Consider the following 21594-nt stretch of genomic DNA (forward strand, 5'->3'; position numbering starts at 1 on the left):
CTTAAAATATGAACGAATACTCTACGAATATAATACTAAAATATAGAGGGTTGCGAAAGGGAACAGCTCTGAAGGTAATTTTGTACAAGGGTGTTGTACTTCACAATACATAAAAAATGAGCTTTATGAAAAATTATTTGTAGCTAATACAAAAAAATATTAATCTTATCAAGGAGACGGTGTTATCAAAGCGATTGTGTAACTGATTGTGTAGTAACATTAATCATAAATTAATCTAATGAATAACTCAATTATATTTAAATGATTAAAGTATTAACTAAACGATGTATTTTTGAGTGGGTATAGAATCATAACACAATAGCGCGCAGGTGCTATGTTCAATAAATGCTAATTCATATTCCACAATTTATTAACGACGCGGTTTATGCGAGTTATTCAATACGAATTTCGCGCAATAAATTAACAAATACATAATACACAAATTGGTTTTAACAACCATATCCGGCGTTCGAATCGACTCGCTGATTTAATTAGTTTCAATCAAAAGCTAGGGACGGCTTAGCCGCCACAATCGATAGAGTATTCAAACAACACAACAATCGAATTACAACAACGCAATTTCGCTCGCAGTAAACGCTGGACTCGACTATAAGAAGTGGGAAACGTCTCTCGAGCACTTTTCGCAGAGAAACGAGAAGAAAATGGGTCAGATCACAGTGTCGGCCAATTAGCCGCTAAAAGCTCAAAATGGAAGTCCACTGTACGGTTAGCGGGATAGAGTTAAATAAAAACCACCACACACATGTTGGACTGACAGTAAAGTTCCAGGAACCATTTAAATCAGTGGTGAAGAACCCGAGGCCCACAGGGGTTGTTCGATTAGTTACTGAAATAATAACTTTTTGTAGCTATTTATCATTAAATAAAATTGTAAACAATATACAGTTAATTAACCAATCAATAAAAAAAAATATTTCTATATATTTAGACATTTTCATAAATATCATGATTTAAATGCTTAATAAAAATTTATATTAAAATTAGATCCATGACATTTTAATCTAATTTCTTACTGTCGTGTTTTTTTTTGGATTAAGAAATTAATTTTTGCTTTGTATTTTTTATTTAATGTTGACTGCTTATTTTATTTTATTTTTTTATTTTTTTAGATTAAATTAAGACCATCGTGGCCTAACAGGTTACCCCAATGCGCCACGATGGTCGAAAACAAATTTTAAATTTATAAAACAAAAAAAAACGTATATATACATAAATAGAACAATACTTAAAAATAATAAACATAACAAAAAATTATAAAATATCAAAATTAAATGAGACAAACTGGATCAGCTCCTTGTAGCCAACATTAAACAGGTCAATATGTAATGCAAGCGTATTAAGGAGCCGTATGGCCACAGCTATAGGCGAGTCGGCAAGTGCGGATGTCCTAGCCCTAACTGCCATCAAAAGAGGTCTCGATCGTGATTCTCGAAAATGTTCCGGAACCCAAAACTGGAATTCCTCGAGAATAGCTGGATTGTCGACAGCACCTTTTAGTAGTTTGAAAAAATACTTAGCGACATACAGCTTTCTGCGAGAATTCAGCGAATCATATCCCAACGCCCCTAAAAGAAAGGCGCTGGGATATAAGTACGGATAATAACCAAATGTCCTTTTGTAAAGGTATCTTAAATATCTTTTTTGAATTTTTTCCACTAAAAGGGAATATTTGGCTATTCGGGGATTCCAAATTATAGATCCCGATTCAAGAATGCTACGAACTAAGGTGTCATAGAGGATGCGAATAACTGACGGATCGTCAAAGTGAAAGGCATTCCTCATAACAAAGCCGAGCATCTTGGAAGATTTATCACAGACGTCGTGTATGTGTAGAGAGAACTTCCATTTGCTCTCGAAAGTGATTCCGAGATCTTTAATGGAAGTTTCTCTAGTCAAAATATTACCACCGAGATGGTAGAAATAAGCTGATGGCGAACGGGATCGAGAAAATGACACAGTATGGCACTTTCCGACACTAAAGGGCAGACGGTTAACGGAAGCCCATCTCCACAGAGAGTCTAAATCACTTTGTAGAGAGAAGGAGTCCGCAACAGATAGAATGCATTTATATAATTTTAAATCATCTGCGTACAGAAGAAAACTTGAATTTTTAATTGCTGTATTTATGTCATTAATAAATAACACAAAAAGCAGAGGTCCCAGATTGGATCCTTGAGGAACCCCCGAAGGGGTAAAATATTCCTTTGACAATCGGCCACCATAGGTTACAAACTGTCTACGATTGCTTAAATAACTCGAAAATAACCGAGTTAAATTATCTGAGCAACCGAGGTTCGACAATTTTTTTAATAATAACGTATGACAAACTTTGTCAAAGGCTTTCTCAAAATCTGTATACACGACGTCTACTTGAATTCCGGCATCGAGAGAAGTTGTCACCGTTTTGGTGAACGACAGAAGATTAGTAACAGTGGAACGGGCAGGACGAAACCCGTGTTGTTGGTCTAATAAAACTTGCTGAAAGTGATTGTAAAGATATTTATGAATAATTATTTCAAATAATTTAGCAGGAGCTGACAACACTGCTACTGGTCTATAATTCTTTATATATAATTTGTCACCTTTTTTATGAATAGGGGTGACTTTTGTGCATTTCCATAGATCAGGAAATGATGATGTTTTGAGAATCAGATCATAAATACATTTTAGAGGAGCAGCGAGACTTACTTCGCAACCCTTCAAAATAAAATCGGGAATTAAATCAGGTCCAGAAGAACGCCCTGTCTTTAATTTATTAAATCCGTATTTAAGATCTGAGTGCTCAGTTTCTCTGATGGTCAGTACTGAAGACCAAGAACATGAAGAAGGAAGCGACTGAGCAGAAGGCGAAAAATATTCCTCGAAAACAGAACGAAAATATTGCGCAAAACCGTCAGCAATATTTTGTGAACCGTCCAATGTTTTATCGTCGAGGTTCATCACTTTCAAGGTAGACTGAGTAGCGCGTTTAGTGCTAATGAATTTCCAGAACGTTTGGGATCATTAATTATTTGTTTTTGGCAATTTTTGTAATGATTGCGATGACAGGAAATTATCAAACACTTAACGCGTGCTCTTAATGAACGAAATTCCTCGAGAGCAGATGGATGTCCCGATCTCTTCCATAACTTATGAAAGGCGTGCTTTCTTTTTAGCAATGAGATGATCTCATGAGAAAACCATCTAGGATATGACACGTTAAGCACTCGAGGGCGCTTTCGAATAAAGAGCTGGTCGAATGCACAATAAAGAACCTCATAGAAGGCCGCCAGGGAAGATTCAACATCAACGCACCCGCCAACTCGGCTCCAGTCCATACCTAAAAGTAAATTATTTAATAAACCAAAATCTACACAATTTCCAAACGACCATCCGAAATCATTCCGATCGCTCACGCATTCCAACTCATTCGTAGTTATGCCATTTTTATTTATATTTAATTTTATCATTAGCGCCGGGTGATAATTATCTTCCGACACCAATACGAATTCGCTCTTAATTACTATGCAATTATTTACATTTGTATAAATTAGATCTAATTTGTCACCAAAATTATGATTTACTATCAAATACAAAGTTGAACAAAATACTATATTAAGTTATATTTTTATTGAAATGTATAAAAATTAGTAATTTTTACCAAAAAATAATATTAAAATATTTTAAACTAACGCTATTTCATAGTTGGTGAAACAAATTAATTGAATCTAACAAAAGGTTTAAGATTGTCTCTATGAATGAAGATTTAATCGTTCTGGGTATTGTTTCGCAGCTATTGTAATATAATGCATGAACTGTGTTAATATATAATATATCACAGTGGTATTATATTGTGTAAATATGTATAGTCAATGCTCATAAATTCTGCAGCGCCAATTAGTGAGATCAAATTCGTAACTGTACTAATATATCTGAATTAATTAATTATTCAGTGGCACGACTAACAAACCTAATGTGTTTTGAATGTTATTTTGGGTGTATATTTCACATATTACTATTTCATTGCAATAAATTAAAGTATACACAGGGTGGCCTAAAACAATATTCATTGTAAAATTACGATAAATAAAAGATTTTAAAGTATATATATATAGAAATATATATAAAATAATTAGCTATATGAGTAGTTTTATATTTTAAAGTTTGCTTAAAATAGCGATGTATCACAGTATTTTTATTTAATTTAATATAAGTAAGTGATTGATATGTACTGGTTTGAATTGGTTGTTATCTTGACTGTTCTATCCAAATATTTAGTGCTAATGCATCACTAATGTTATTTTTCTTTAAATTAGCAACCTTGAACTAATAGATATATAATACTTTTTGTATGGAGTAATTGTGTGGAATAAGCACTATCTGCACATTTAGATGTTTTAATTGCGGATGCCTTGCTGCATTGTCGACAATCAATAAAACTTTTAAATCGAGAGCTTTCTGCCTCATGTATTTTCCACTTCTTGTAAAAAGCAATTCGTGAACCATTCAACAAATAGAGCAAGTCACCCAAGCCTCACAATAATAAAAATATAAGTAATTAAATAATAAACATTTAATTTTAGGAGTGAAACATTTTTTTTTTCGATAATTGTATTAAATATAAACCGAAAAATTATAAAAAAATAAATTTCGATAATTGTATTAAATATAAAACTAGTTTATATTTACAAATTTTACGATTTCGTGATAAATAAATTAGTAAAAAATATATTATTTATCATATTATGAAAATATACAATAATGAGAAATAAACACAAAAATAATTAAATAATAAGTTCTTATACAAAGTTAAATTAAAATAAATTTAGTGTTGTATAATAATTTTCATAGGGCACATTTTATTATAATAATCTTCAAATCTTTATATAAACTTCTTATAAAAACCCAATAATTTTAGAATCAAAATATAAAATGGTATAAATATATAAATCATAAAATATTATTCCTATTTTTAAATTATTATTTTTATAACCGGTAATTTCTCTGATTTTAATTATCATACATCTTAGAGCGCTTTTATTAATAATCATTGTTTTTTTTTTAGACAGAAAATGTATTAAAAATGAAAATTTCACTTTAACATTAGCAAATATGGTATGTATTTACTATCATACATAAAATTTGTTATCCCGTACATTTTAAAACCCCGGATTAAGCCTCGTTCAACTATTGAAACGAACGGCACGTACGGCACGCCTAAATATTATATGCCACATACCTGTTGTACGTATGTATGTATTAATTCAGATCGCAAACAGTAATATCCCGCGTTGCGTTAGTATAGGTACTTGCGTCATGCCATGGGGGTCACCTGGATGCAAAGGATTTTCCGCAGATGAGCTCGGATTGTAGACGCTTAAGATCGCATATTAATGTTGAAATGGTAATGGCAGACGGTCACAATGAATAGACGGGGTTGCAGACAATGCGTACAACAAAAGTGCATCACCAGCTGGAAAACGAATAACACATATAACAACGGTACCGACTGAATAATATTTCCCCGACTAATATCCGCGTTCTTCAACTTTTATTTTTACGCTGGCATAAAAAGTAATAAGCGCGAAAAGTTTAGCGAATGAACCCTGGATGGAAAAAACGATAGGTATAATATAAGCGTTTCAGGGATGATGATGTAAAAGTAGTAAACAGCCTCTCAAGGTATACGCCTACGTATTGTGTGGAATTTGTTTTAACAATTTATGAAAGAACAGATTTTTAGAAACTTTTGCATGAACAATATTTTTATTAAAATATATATTTTAAGCTGAAGAATGTTATGAATTTTTTATTTCACTTATTTATGATTTATATGATAATTTGTCAAGTTTAATAATACATAAGCGCATGGTCTATATTTCTAATATTAATTAAATCTAGTTTGTATTACACTATCATTTTTATATTTAAAAGTATCACAAAAACAAAAATAACATTCAGTGTTATCTGGCCCATTATCACATAACGTACTTAAAAAAACTTATTCTGTTTTCGTTTTTGACTTCTGCTGAAACTATAGCATAATATTTGATTTGATTCTGATTAGGATTACAATAGCGCTAACGTCTGATTGTCCCTTTTTGAGGGTGCCAAAAAGTATAAGTCTCTTGTATGGACCTTACCGGCCAAGGGCAAAGCCCCGGCGTTGACGCTACTGTGCTGGGCAAAACATCTAGGGCGTAAACCATTTCCGTAGTGTGCAGTTAAGTCATTCATCCGTACAATCTAATCCACCTATGGGGTTCTTAGAACCAAAACTTAATGTTCGATAAGCAAAATTGCTATTTGCATCGTCACATAAGTCGCCACAACATTTTGTAAATTACATTTTTATAAGAATCACCTCTCACTATGTTATCGCTTATTATATACATACTAATATACAAATATGTTAATTGAATTCTTAATCTTAGATTTGCTTCAACTTGTATTTTTATATACGTTCTAATTTTTTTAAATTATCATCAGTGTTTATTCATTGAAATTTGATATTTTTACTATTGTTTCTCTACATTAAATGGTAAAATATAAAGAACTTCAATACTACATATTTTTATTGCTATTTTCTACTTATGTTATTTAATCATTTTAAATCCTTAAGCATTTATTGTCTTTTGCATGACATACAATTGTTTGTACAAGCAGCACCTAATCAATAATAATAAACATGTCATTTATAAACTATTATAAATAACATGTTTATTTTTTCGATCAAATAAGCGTTGCTTAGTAATATTATTATATTGCTTAATTGGTAGCAAAACAATTTTTTTCAACATGCATTTTTTCTTTTTAAAAACCATTCCCGCGTTTCTGCGTAAATTAACGCACTGCCTCAAATACTTTTTACGTACGTATATGCTTTTTAATTTTCGTCAGTATGATGCCATATATTAACAAACTACATCAATTTCTTATTGTCATTTAAAAATCGGTATCTGAATACAAAAAAAACTGATTACAAAAAGCTTAGAGGCCTAAAAGATAAGAATATTTTTTATAGTGGATAAGTATCCACTATAGTTAACTTTTAGTCCTGAGAAACCGATTGATAAGATATGTATGTATGTACAAAATTACATAGTTTTAAAAATGAATACATATTATTAATGACCTGTTCTAAAATCAACGGAAGGCACATATATTGTTATATGTATATAAGTAGTTTAAATTAACGAAAGTTTTATGATTAATAATTTATTTATGATCCTCAATATTTATGTTGTATTTTGAACATAATGTTACTTAATGTATTAAATACAACGTAAATTATGTTTAAAACAATTATTAGCAAAACTATCACAATTAATTATTTTGCGAATATTAATCTATCCTTTTAATATAATAATATTATAATTATAAATTGTGTTTAAAGTCGATATTCTGTTATGTAAAATTGCGCACTGATTTAGTTTTTTTATTACTTTATTTTAGTGAAATCAAATAAGCAAAACCTTCGACTTAATCATATTTTAAAAAAAGTGGGTTTTTTTCTTTAAAAATCTATAGTTCTAATCTCAATGTCATTATAATTATAACTGATATTCGAGTATTTTATCAAAAGAGCAGTTATTATTAGTCCATTAACAGTATCCATTATAAGAGCGAAAACAATTTGCGCCTCTCTTTTAACAAAAATATCCTGTAGGCAAAGGATATATTTTAATTTTTATTATGAATTATTACATTCGAAATATTGTAAAATTATAAGCTTAAAAGCACTAAATTGATATATTATATTATTACCTATAATATGTCTATATGAGTTTTTAGTCTATCTAAAAGCACTCAAAAGATTCAATTGTGAGTAAAACAAAAAAGTGGCTTTCATAACGTTTGAAAAGCGCTGAAGTCGAGAGATTTATATATCCAGAGTTGGTCTGAATTCGTACCGACAACCTACCATAATCCGGAGATATTAAAACTTGGGCCACTCAAACTTGCGCCGGCGAACCACTTCCTACTATTTACAGTAATATTCCGTATACGTGCAGATTCGCAGACTTGCGGTCGTTACGTGTTTTCCGCCAAGACTTGTGCATGTGCACAATTTCGCAAATTACGACTTGCATGTGTCGAAAAGTTTACTTATTAAACTATATTTTGATACTGAAGAACGGTATTATTGTTTCGCAAGCTGACATGAGATAAACGAGGAGTCGGAATTCAAAAGTAGCAATCTCTAGTTAAGGGAAAATATTTAATAAAGTCGATACACATACTACATCAACAGTGCTTGGACAGGAACAAATCAACAGTACTAGACAGTTAATTAAAAAGTTCGATATCTTAGCATATCGAAGAGTTGTCTACTACTTTATAATTAAGTTTAAAAAGTGAAAATAAATTTTATTTTTAACAATAAAACTTCAGTTAAAACATTAGGTAATGTCTTTTTTTAAAATGCCATATTTTATTAGAAATCGCTTTTAATTAAATACATATTTTTCTGAATCTTAAATTTACATATATTTTTTAGTAATTTTTTGTAAGTCAATTTATGTTCAATTTTTTTAACAATTTTTTTCATTCTGAAGTCCTTTCGTTTAAAAAACTGGTAAGAAGAAAATGACAAGAACATTTCATACAGCTTGTACTTTATTTTAGGTATAAAAGTGCAATTAAAATGTTCTTTATATTTCTAAGTCTTATAGCTACTTTCGAGTAATGCAAGTTCATTTGATACATTTTGATGTTCACAAAACCTTTTAGAAAATGTAATAACATTGCGTAATGAAGCGCATCTTTACAATAAATACAATTCTTGATTTATAGATGACTAATATGATAACAATAAAATGGATTTTGATATCCAGTAAACATTATAATGCATTTTCGATAAAGGTGTAAGATATATGTTGTTTCTTGTAGATCTTCATAAATAAAAATTAAAAAAAAACTTGTTTTTATACTAACAAAATTTAATTTGCCCTACATAACTCATTATTACAAATAATGATACATTAAAAACATATAAGCATTTATCACCCTGTTTGGTCAACTGTTGAATCGGTAATAAACTGGAAATAAACCAAAAAATAAATTTTATTTTATCAAATTCAGAGAATGCCATCTCTCGGAATAATAAATAATGAATATCACTTATAAACAAAACCTTATTAATAATTTTATCTAAGTTTCAAACCTACACTAAATGTGTAGCTTGAGTAAAAATTCTAAATAATCACGAAAATTGCCGCTAGATGGCAATCATATCGCGGAAAATGCACAACGAAGCTATTTCTTCTGCGTTACTAATTATATTTATGATTGTTTTTAAATTAAATTGTATAGCTTCTTCTGATTGTATCAGATTGACGATTTTACTTTTGTTTACCGCTGCACGGAATATTTCAATGAAATTGTACCAAAACCTCAATGTCACTCAAATCGCGTAGTCATGAGATACGATGTCTGCATATTTCCCCTGATGATGACTTGGTTTGGTTTGTATTTTGTTCATCTAATAATATGGTCGAAATATTGAAGCATTCTCTACTTTTCGGATTATTTCTTGATTTAACCCTTTGAGGAGTATCGCTGTACATGTACGGTAAACGATCTTTCACTATTTTGAGATAGTTATATATTTAAATATGTATAAAACTGAAAAAAACAATAAATGAAAAACATTACAATTATATAATATTTTTTAAATTTGAATTAATGTAAATGATTTTTATAGAAAATAATACCAATATATTAAGAAATACGAAATTAATTAACGTAGCAAAAAATGTTTTATATTTATTTTTAAAAGCCTCTGTATGCGATTTTAAAAAAAAATCATTACTTATTTTTAAATAAGTATACTTTCAATGATGTGAGGTAATAAAAATCAATAATATTTAGCTATTACAACAATAAAATAATATTTTTAATATTTATTTACTTTAAAAAATAAAATATGAATCAAGATCGATTTAAAAAATCACGCGTCGACACATTTTAATTTTTATTCATTTTAGTTGTAAACAGAGAAATAAATAACATTGCATTATTTTTCACTTCGCCAGTCATCCTTATCATAAAAAAAGCGCGGTCATTTCTCTGTTACATAACAGAATTGATAGCAACTGTTAGGTACAGTTAGATTTACCTGAGATAAAGTAAATGTATTTCTTATAAGTTGACATGACGCGCATATACAAAAATAAAAAAATACCGAACATGTTAAATTTATTTTTTCAAATTTGCGCTTTTTCACATAGGTAGGGTAGTTCAATATTTCAGGCTTCTTAGACTAAGAGGGATAATATTATTTTATTTTGATATCCCACCCCGTTAAGCCACTTAAGTTGATCCCCTACAATTTTATTCTATGCTTTTGCTTTCATGTAATATAAGTATCAACGTTTTCCAAGTTAAAAATATATCGTTTTCAACAAATATAAAAATATTTTTGGTACATTTGGTACAACCACAATATATTGTGGTTGTCGTTCACCGATTTTCTTTGCCTTGACGATCATACTAGCAACTTGGTCTTAACAACTAGCTTATTGGCTATTTTGATAATACTATTATTCTTAAAGTTGTATTTAATATATTCATATATAATAATTATGAGATAGTATTTTATGTACTATAGAAATCCGAAACTATAGTTTGCCTCTTTATAGTTCCATTGCTATAAATATAAGTTGGCAATGAATTTCAGCAGCAGTGTTTCCTTTCGTAAATTAGACACTATTACTAATTAAATATTTTTAAATTCTTCTATCGTCTGAATCGAAAATGTAATGTGGAATATCACATGTACATATATTACAGGTAAAGTATCGATCCAAGCATACAACCTTGAGGTAGTCCATTTAATATGTTTCTTAAAAATGTAAATGTGTTCTACTGCTTGACTTTATTTCAATCTCTTTGTTATGTATAGCAAACTATATGGTTTAAGTAGAAGTTTTCTCATTTTTATTAGTCCTTTATTTCACACAATATCAAAAACTTAAGTGACGTTCAGAAATATTATTAAGCATGTATGTTTTTCTTCAAATGGATTACCAATACAATTAACTTACTCTTCCTGGAAGTCAAACTGGTAATAATAGCTGATTTATCTTTAAGTATTGGTTTGAGGTGTTTACAAATAAGTTTTTTGCGTAGCTCAGAAATAGCAAAAATTAGCAATATTTTCCACTTCAAGAACTATTAATGTTACATAAAAAAATATAAGTATTTATTATCACACAGTTATTTAAAAAATCACCTCACAATAAATTGAAAGATTACAAAATCATTGAGAGTATATGTATATCAATATAGTATGTTCGTTACATTACGCAATAATGTTGTTGATAAAAATAATACAGACTATATTAATTACACTTCGCTAATACTTTTTGCGAATAGATAAAATAACCATCGTCGGATTTATCTCGCGGATTATTCCATTATTGATATATGTACGTGTCATTCCTAATCAAATCCACGGGAATACGGGTGCTGAACGATAACGACGATATTACTAGATATAGAAGTTTGTTCTTGTATAATTTGACGTTTATAGAATAATATAGCGCGACAGAAAAAATATAAATCGATTCGAATCCCGACAGTACGTGCAACAATGTGATTATGTTTCGCTATGTGATGTTTCACAATTTTCCATTCCTGGTTTCATGAGGGGGTGTTGTTGACGCAAGCACAATTAATTATAACAACAGTAACCACTTTGTCAGGCTAACAGTGATTATCGCTAAATTGCTCTCGAAACGGCTCGATAAAAAAACATTACGTTATGCAAACAATGAGCGTTCCCAATTCACCTTTTAGTGAGCTTCTATTTAAATAATACATTAATTACTGTGATTATATGTTAGTAATTATATTGTCCATTAATTGGATAAAGAACGCCCTATAATTAATTTACTCAAAGCTTCAAAACTCAATACAACTAAGTTTATTAATGTATTTTAAATAATATTTTATAATGCGCAATATTGATTTATAAATTATATTATAACATATTTTATTGATAAATAAGTTGCAATATTTATTTCACTTATGTCCAATTTTACTTGAATTTTTCTATGGCGATATCATAATCAGGGTCTATTAGAGAGAGGGGAGGCAAGAGCTGCCATGGGCGTCACAATATTAGGGGCTTCATGTTGAAATAATAGATTATACCATTTTATGAAAATTTTAAAAATGTTTTATGAATCAATTCACTTATATAGAAATAAAATAACTGAAATTAATTAGCAAACAAAACATTAGAAAAAGCTGCTATTTTAATATAATATTTTTTGGATCTGGTGCACGCATTGTGAATACCCTGTTATTTTTAACGGATACCTGATCATTTCAATTTCAATATAATATTTGTTTTTTTATCATATGAAATATATTTCTCACATAATTTTTAAGATATGAAATTCATCAATTATTCTTTTATTTCGTAAATAAGTGGAGAGTGAGAGCGGTGTATCAAAAAGTGACATGGAATCCCTATTTAATAGTCCGAAAGTATTGTTTCACAGTGTAAGTTTTATGATACATTTCGTTTCGGCATCCTCAAACATTTGTCGTTTAACAAAAAAATTAAAATGCGAGTATTTGCAAAAAATGCACACGGCATACTCGGAGGACGGTTGTACACAAATAAAACGATATATATGTCTATTGTTATTATTTACAGTCAGTGATTTATGACCGTTACAGTTTTGCTCACTCTTTAATTGACAATCTAGTTTGCGACTTGCCAATCTAGAAGTTAATTATAAGTTTATATTTTAGATAATATTGCAAAGGCTATTAAGGTTTTTTCCGTTGAAAAAATTTTACTGCGACGTGCAGTAAATATCTATTTTTTAAATTACAATTTATTTGAAAGTCTATCTACAGCTTAATATGGATTTTTATAGGAGCTGTGTCGCATGCAAATAATGTAGCTATATCGCTTCTATGTAGTATTCAATACTAAGTAATACACTACTGTCATTAAAATATGTTACACTACTGTCAATTTACAAAAAAATACCGTATTGAGATTTTCAAATTAACTCACATAATTTTATAATGTTACTTTATTTAAAAAAACTCATCAGATTAGCTTCTCTGAAAAGCCAGAAAATCTTGCACCTCCTTTTGTACATACACTTAGCGAGTTCTTAAAAGCGCAAATGATTCACGTTTATTAGAATATGAACGAGCATATTAGGTTTTACGTTTCTTTGTATAGTTGTTTATAAAAATGTGTATGTGTAAGTGAATTTTTATATTAACGCTCTTTCACGGTTATAGCCTTGCCTCTTTCCTTATTCATACGTTAAATTCACGGGGGACTTTCTAATTTGGCAAAGTTTTTAAAGTAGACGAATTTACGGTTGGTAAAAAATTAAGTAGAGACACCGCGCACCTGTAGAGCTAAAAATATCCGCTCATTGATAAGATAAAAAATATATGCAAAAACCAAATTCATCTGAGGCGCGCATAATCGAATACGTTGGTATTTTCTAAATTAAGATTGGTGGAATTGGATATAATAAAATAATGTAATTATAATTTGTTTTCAAGAAGATATTTCAAGATATTAAAATTGACGATATATGTACATCTTATATACTTTTTTTTTTCATTCAATATACTATATAATACATAATCTAATATTTTCTGACGAAACGAATTGTTTTTAAGTTGTCCTCTGCATTTTTCTCTCTCTCTCTCTCTCTCAGAATTGATCTGCTTAGAATTTCAATCACGTGATTTCTAAATTCTTATGTTAAATGTTTAGGACTAAGTAAAAAAATTAGCGTTTCCAAAAAATTAAAATATAAAAAAAAACTTTGAGGAGTATCGCCGTACATGTACGGCGGTCAATCTTTCAGTGTTTTGAGGTTCCCCAAATATTTATATATTTACACAAATTATAATTGTTATACATATACATATTTAACTGAAGAAATAATAAATAAAATTATTGTAAATGATTTCTATAGAAAATAATACCAATAAATTAAGGATCAGGAATTAAATTATTATACCAAAAAATATTTAATATTAATTTAATAAAAAAAATATATTAAAAGCCTCTGTACTGACATAAAAAATCACTGACGTACTGACGTAAAATAAATTAACAAAATTTAATAATGAAAAAGTGTTGAAATAAATTAGTAAAATATACTAATACAAAAAAGTATGAAATAAATCATAGCAATAAAACGTTAAAAATCACTGATTTTTTATTATTTACTATAAATGCGCAATTAAATAATAATAAATTAATTTTAAAAAAATACATAAAATTAACTCATTCCCAGGTGTATACTAACAAATTAACAAATGTTTATATACTAACTCACTACTCAAAGGGTTAATACGTTTACTCTTTGGCGATTATAATATGGTAAATAATATATGGTGATTATTATATGGTAATTATAACACAGTAATTATAATCGCCACATCGTAAAAAAATTATCGCATAATTATTTATCGATATTATTAAAAAACGTTTCATCAGATATTTTTTAAGAAAAAAAATAAATACCTATAAATGTATCTATAATACATAAAAATTAAAAAAATAAATTATAGAAAAAATGATATTTATTTCAATATTTCTCAGAAATTTATGGCACAAAATAATTTTTATATTATACTTATTTATATAGCATACCTTCGAAATAATCATATTTATTACTAAAGATATGTTCTATTTTTAATGAGCTAATATTATTTTCTAACCCTTTAAATGCTTACCTACACAAAAATCGTAATAAAAACAGAAATTAAAATAAATGGTACAATAAATAAAAAAACTTTGAAATACATTTTTGAATTCTAAATTAAAATCGTTTATTATTACTAATAAACAGTAATTACCTAAAATATTATTATTTTGTTGTACCCCCTTTAACGTTTAATACTGCTTAACCATAAAAAATTGAACGATTCGACGAGTCGTGGTCTAATTAATCGTTTTTGTTTGCTCGTTAAGTTTTTTTTAGTAATGAACCAAAGATCTTTCATCGGTTTAATTTATTACTTTTCCAGGGCTTGTACAATATTTTTCCTTGTATACTTTAAATATTATTTTATCAACTTTATTTTATCTTATTTTTACAGCACTATTTAAATTGATTAAAATATTATTAATATAAGATATAAAAACATCCTTGAAGATGCATTTTATTTATGCATACGCGCTACTACCATCAAAAGGATGAAAATACCGCTTATTGCTGTTAAGTGAATACCTTCCATTCCGGAATATAAGAAGCACCCCCAATCATTTGGCTCTCTAAATTTTGCACGGCAGCCTGAAGGTACTTTTCGCTTTTTCACTGAGTGTTCATTTAATTATTTATAACGATTAGAAAGCGTCACTCTTCCACAATCCAAAATAGTTCATTTCTTGTTTCGATTGACGCATTTTTTTTGTTAGGCTCATTTATTCAGTCAATAGTGTATTTTGGCAGATATATCACTCCTTACACCCCCGTTCCTACGCCACGTCTAAAAGTTTTCCACATTTATATTTTTATCAAGTTTTTTAGCAAATACTCATTGGTAAATAAATAATTTAATAAGTCTATATTTAAACTATAAAATTAGTCATTTAAATAACCTAATTGACGAATACACGATAATCTCGATATTCTTACTTAAACTAAATTGTGGGCGACTGTTTATATTTTTAATTCTTTATAATTTATAGAAGTAATATATAATATTTTTATTTTATTTTTTTAATGTTATTATATAAACAATACATATACAATAAAACATAAAACCTAAAATAGATAAGCACCATCCCACATACATTTTCCCAGCTCCTCATAGCTATCACCGAAAATATATTTGTGTTTGGAAAGCTCATTGAGAAGCTAGATGGTTCATGCAAGAGGGGCGTTTTCAGGCGCTGGCGTCTTAACCGCAGTGGGCAAGAATAAGGGACGCGATCGCGACTCTCTACGACACTCCAAATCTCACAGCCAAAAGTCACCGAGCTTTAGATTGTCGACATCGCTCCAAATAAACTTTAAATAATACTTCATTTAGTAGACATTACGCTGAGAATACAATTAATTCATATCTCAACGCTTCAATGATACAAACACTGATTCGACCCGCATTCTCCTTGTAGGGATATCTCATAAATTTTATTTTAATTCTTTCCAACAAAAAGGAGTACTTCGCTTCACTCGGTCTCCAGATATTATATTATTAGAGCCATATTCTAGGACGATACGAAGTTGCGTATCGTACAGAACGCGAATCCCCAACAATTTGAAGTTACACGCGCTCCGCACAACTTTTGCGATATATTTTTAAATGTAAATTTCTATTAGCAATAATCGTAAAAAATATCAGATTTAGATACGTAATAATCATTTTAAAATACATTCAATTATTAGACCACGTAAATAAAATAATGTGAAACGTAACTTTTTTTGCCTTATATTGTAGTTTTACAAAATAAAGCAATGAGTAGCATTTTTAATAAGGAATATATACATCTGTAAATAAAGTTGAGAAGAAAAAAATTACGCGTTTAAATTATTATTTAGTATGAGGAATAAGTGATTATAAATACGCAACAATAAATAATTTGAAATTAGAAACTAATATAATGTAAATATTGCAAATCTATAGAGATATTTAATGAGTATCATGATATTATTATTGTAACAAAATAATATATAAAACTGCACCTTTGTAAGGAAAGAAATGGCTAATGATCATATTTTTATTTAAAAACAAATTTATCGAACCAATTATTGCTATTTTATTTCCTCAAAGTATATTTTAAAATTAATTGTGAATGGTATAATTATTTTCTCTATACGAGCAAAAACTCAAATTGAAACATAGGAAGGTCCACGATAAATGGAAGACTCCTATGAGAATCATAAATCTAAATTAAACCTACGACATTCGTAATAATGCAAACTAATAATAGAATCTGCGATTTTTTTCCAAAATACGAGAAATGTAAACATACTTTAATTTATATTTTACAGCTCAATAAAAAGTTGAGATAATTAAAAACACAATGTTTAAGGACCACTTCAATTTATATTTCTTAATTGAAATCAGTTACTATAAGTATAAGATTTATTCATTTTAATTGATCGTTTTTGATTGTATTTATTTTATTTTATGTATTAATAGTGTGACTCATTTTCGAGTTAAGATTACCATAAAAATGAATTATCGGTTAGTTGGACCGTTACTGAAATAATTATGTGAAACACCTACGTGAAGCAGGTTTCAGTGTCCCTTTATAAAGGACGCAAAAGCGTCTCGGCGCCATATCAACACTGACGCTCCTCTAACACACAGTGTACCAGAGATAGTCAATACGAAATTCGATCTAATAAATTATTTATCAGTTTAAAATAAACTTTGACGTCATTGAGGACTTTTATTGCAGTTTAAACAATCTTCGGAATACGTTTTAAAGGTTAGTAAAATTATTATGTTACTATATAATTTATTATAAAATTATTAACAGATAATAAATTTAATTTAATATAAATATGAATTAAATTTATTATATACTGATATTATTATTTCCCATTCTTGTAATTTGTAATACTAATAATAAAATTTATTAGAAATTTCACTATACATATTATGTTTTCGGTAATATTATTTATTTTTTAAAATAAATCACAATAAATATTTTCTTAGAATTTTTCCTGCACTTATCATTTAAGCTATTGAAATAAAATTATTAAATGTGTTCATCGTTACCTATGTGTATCTTGCTTTCAAAATTATCACAATAACTGATGAAAAACCTTCAGACAATTGATCTAACCAGCAATTTACAGCATATCTAATCTAACAAATAAATCAAAATAGTGTTGAATTAATTAAATAAATAATACATGTATTTATTTAACACATTTCCATATTGCTATATATAGTAGACTTTATCATTAAATATTATTATAATATGGTATATATAAAAGGCAAGCGTTTGAATGTAGTACATATATTTTTCTAGCTTGGCTTAATTTGAAAAATCATACTGTTATGTTAGGAACACTGATTACTAAAACTGACATAAACATAATTTTAAAATATTTACACATTTGTAAATTGTCTTATATCTTTATGATTCATAGCAATCTCAGCAAAGCAACGTTATCCTTATTGTTGTAGTGGATTTAAAGAAAAAAATCAGATCTCTCAGATCAGCTTTTTGCTTAGATCTGCGGGACACAATTAATTGTATTCTCGACGTAATTTATTAAAGCATTTTTTAAAGTTACTGAGGAGTAATATCGAAGCTCAGTGATTTGGAGCATCAAGCCATGCGTCCCTTGTTCTTGACCGTTGCGGTCACGACGTCAGCGCTCGAGAACGCTCTCCTTATACGAGTCATCCAGCTTCTTATCGAGATTGTTAAACATATTGATGTTTTCGACGATAGCTACAAAAAGCTAGAGCAATATGTATTATGATGCACATCTCTTTAAAGGGTACGCCACAATAATTTCTTTATAATTTAATAATATTTTCTACATAAGCATAAAAGTAATATTTTTGATATACACTTATTAGTAAATAATGCTGAATTTTCTGTAAGATTCAATATAAAAATACAATAAATTTTAATAATATGTTCTAATACGTGCATTATTAAAAAATATTATATATACTATATTATAAAATATATTATCTTCTTTGTTCTAATAATATATATAAAATATATTTATATAACATACTATGTAACAACTTTGCTACGTAAAACGCTTAATTAAGCTATCTTTTCATAGAAATATTTTCTTTCGCAACTAGGAAAACTTGCAAAACTTCTAAAAGAAATAATTGTTTATTTCCTTCATAATAGTGTTAACTCAGAAATACGTATTGCTTTTTAACAAGAAATAGCATTTGCAAGAAAACTATATAAAATCATGCTGAATGATTTAAATATGAGTATAGCTTTATGATTTTTTAAAATAGTTCTAAAAGACAATTTTTAAGTCTATTAATTATAAATAAAAGAGGCATTTATTAACTATTAAATAAATAAACATTTTACCTTCACAACTCGACATTTTTTAGCGTAGGTCATAGAATCTACTGCAAGATTTCGCGCTGAAGACGAAAACAATTATCTCTGAACCGTTTCCTTCAGTGATTTTATTATAACTCGAGTGTTTAGCATTCATTTGAATAAACAATACAAACCATTGATTTTCCCATTGTACACACGGACTCGACTGCATTCTTTCGCTACATTAACGCCGGAAGTCAGCTCGATTCTTAAATTATAATAATAAATTATATCATCAGCATATCATTCGACGTCTTATAATAAATGTCGTTATCGCATGCTATAATAAAATCGGCCTAACTCTATTTATAAACCGAAGTTTAGCGCGGAAAATTAAGTTGCGCTAACTTTGGAAAATCGACAATTATCGGCTGGCGAACTTTCGATAAGTTACATTCGACAACCGTATCGCGAATAATTTATGTTGATACACATAAAGCCTTTATCTTATTTCAGGTGAAAAGAAAAAGTGAGTTATATAAGATCAAAGGCAACATACTTTTTCCGTAAAAATATATATAGATATTTGTAATTATCTACATATAATATATATATATGTAGCCATAAAACGCATTTTTTAATTATAACATTTCAACAAGCAATTATGCTTTAAAAAAAATAAAAACACTATAAGAACGTTTCGTTTTTCATGTAATTTTAACAACGCGGATTTCGTCCGCGTCGTTCCACGGGCACTAATTTTTTTTGCTTTTCAAAGGCGGTGACAAACTCGATACCGACTTTTAAATATCATTCAACATTGTTTGTCATGAGCTATAACTGTTTTTTTTATGTTTAATTGTATATGTATTGTTTATATAATAGCCATAATGACGCATTTGGCAAACCTGTCAAATAATGAAGTATATTTTGTGCTCCCAAATTTCTTTGTTTACACAAGAAATATACAATAATTTTTATTTCTACATAATTTAAAGATTTATTAAGCGTTCTTATCCGATAGTTAATCTTAAATAATTCTGGAATAATTTTAGCATGAAAATATAAGTTAGTTAGGATTTTTTACAACCGCAACATTGCTACTCGGAAATTATTGAATCAATCTAAAGTTCAAAACTTTGAGCTGGGATTTTATATATGTATTATACATTTAAATCTCAATAGCGAGATCTGTAAACATTTTTTTGTAAATTTGCTATGCTTATAGATTTTAAAAACAAGCTTAAGCCTATACATAATTTGATAAGTTAGGTTATGAACTTCATTGATTTGCCTTTTTATAGCATTTGATAATTTTATTTATAGACTTCATTAAAATTTGTATCGGTGAGCAAACATAAAAAAAAATCTGTAAAATACCAAAAAGAGAAATCAAAAACTAATATTATATATTATTATGATTAACATAAAATAAACATGCTGTTAAATTAATAATTTTCAAAATACGATATTGAATTAATAATTTTTGTGAGTTAAATTTTTAAGCTCCTTTTCGTTCTGCGCCCAGTGTCTGTACACCTGTTTCATTTTAATCTAATTTTATATATAAATACCTCAGTTCTCAATTATTCCTAGTTTACCACTATTCTAATATTTAATAAAAAGTAGATGAAATTTTGAATATTCGAATATATTTGTAGTGTTTTTCTCGATTTTAACCGATATTAATTTATTTAATCATTTAATGCAAACAATCAATTAATTACTTCTAATATATTATTTATAATTTTTGGTTCATAATAATTACTCAAATTAATAATTAATTATTTTCATAATTGTTGATCTTTTTAATTTTATAAAACATGCATAGACAATGCTGTGCGAATTACTGATAGGTGGGGGTTTCAAAATAAAAATGCTTAATTTATTATTTTCACAAGAATTTGCGACGCACACCTGTTTTTTAGATAAGCGTTAAACGATAATAAGCGGTGCGCCTTTGCAAAATTTTGTTTCTTTAAACGAACAAATTCTGAGAATTTCGGTAATAGTAGACACAGCCAATAAACATTTTATTCACAAATGTTTTTCGAATGCATAAAGGCATTTTCTCGCATTTCGAAACAAAATAAAGGACCATCTATTTTGGAGTGGTATATTGAGAGAAAAAACGATTGAAAACCCTAGCAATAATGTGATTATAATAAGCGCAACATACGTTTGATAAAAAGTATAAAAATATAGCATATCTGAAGAACTAATAATGCTACATTAAAAAGAGAATCATTATATTAAAACTTACTTGAAGTGACATTTATTATTATATCACACAATAATTAATATAGAATAATAGTAATAAATAAAATCAATTTAGTATAGTTAAAAAATACCATACAAAAGCTTATTTTATAAAATTTCCATCTTTTTTAAATGGCAAGTATGTACATACATATTATATATAATTGCAATGCTATCCTTTAAATATTCGGAAAATCTGAGTATTCTGCGTTTGATTTTATATCCCCATGAATGTCGTTTTTAGAGCTTTTATAATCTTGTTAAATATCGGATTTTACGATCCGTTTTTAAGCTTGCTTTCCAAGACGGAGCGTTAAAACAACGTTATTCGTCCCGCGGGATCA

At 28.3% G+C, this 21594-nt stretch overlaps 1 protein-coding gene across 4 annotated transcripts in view; it reads left to right on the forward strand.

The window, feature by feature from the left end:
• The window catches only part of LOC148228223 (uncharacterized), a 146361-nt gene that overhangs the window by 117552 nt on the left and 7215 nt on the right, over positions 1-21594 (forward strand). Inside the window, exon 1 of one of the 4 annotated variants that reach the window (XM_088199480.1) lies at positions 17305-17443. The exons of the other annotated variants lie outside the window; for them this stretch is intronic. The gene's annotated coding sequence lies outside the window, so the exon portion shown is untranslated. Of the gene's footprint in view, positions 1-17304; positions 17444-21594 lie in introns of those variants that run through there. 4 annotated transcript variants of the gene reach the window in all.

Source organism: Plectrocnemia conspersa, unplaced genomic scaffold (assembly GCF_051122295.1).
Source record: "Plectrocnemia conspersa isolate PC_06_02 unplaced genomic scaffold, ASM5112229v1 ptg000012l, whole genome shotgun sequence".
Lineage (NCBI taxonomy): Eukaryota > Metazoa > Arthropoda > Insecta > Trichoptera > Polycentropodidae > Plectrocnemia > Plectrocnemia conspersa.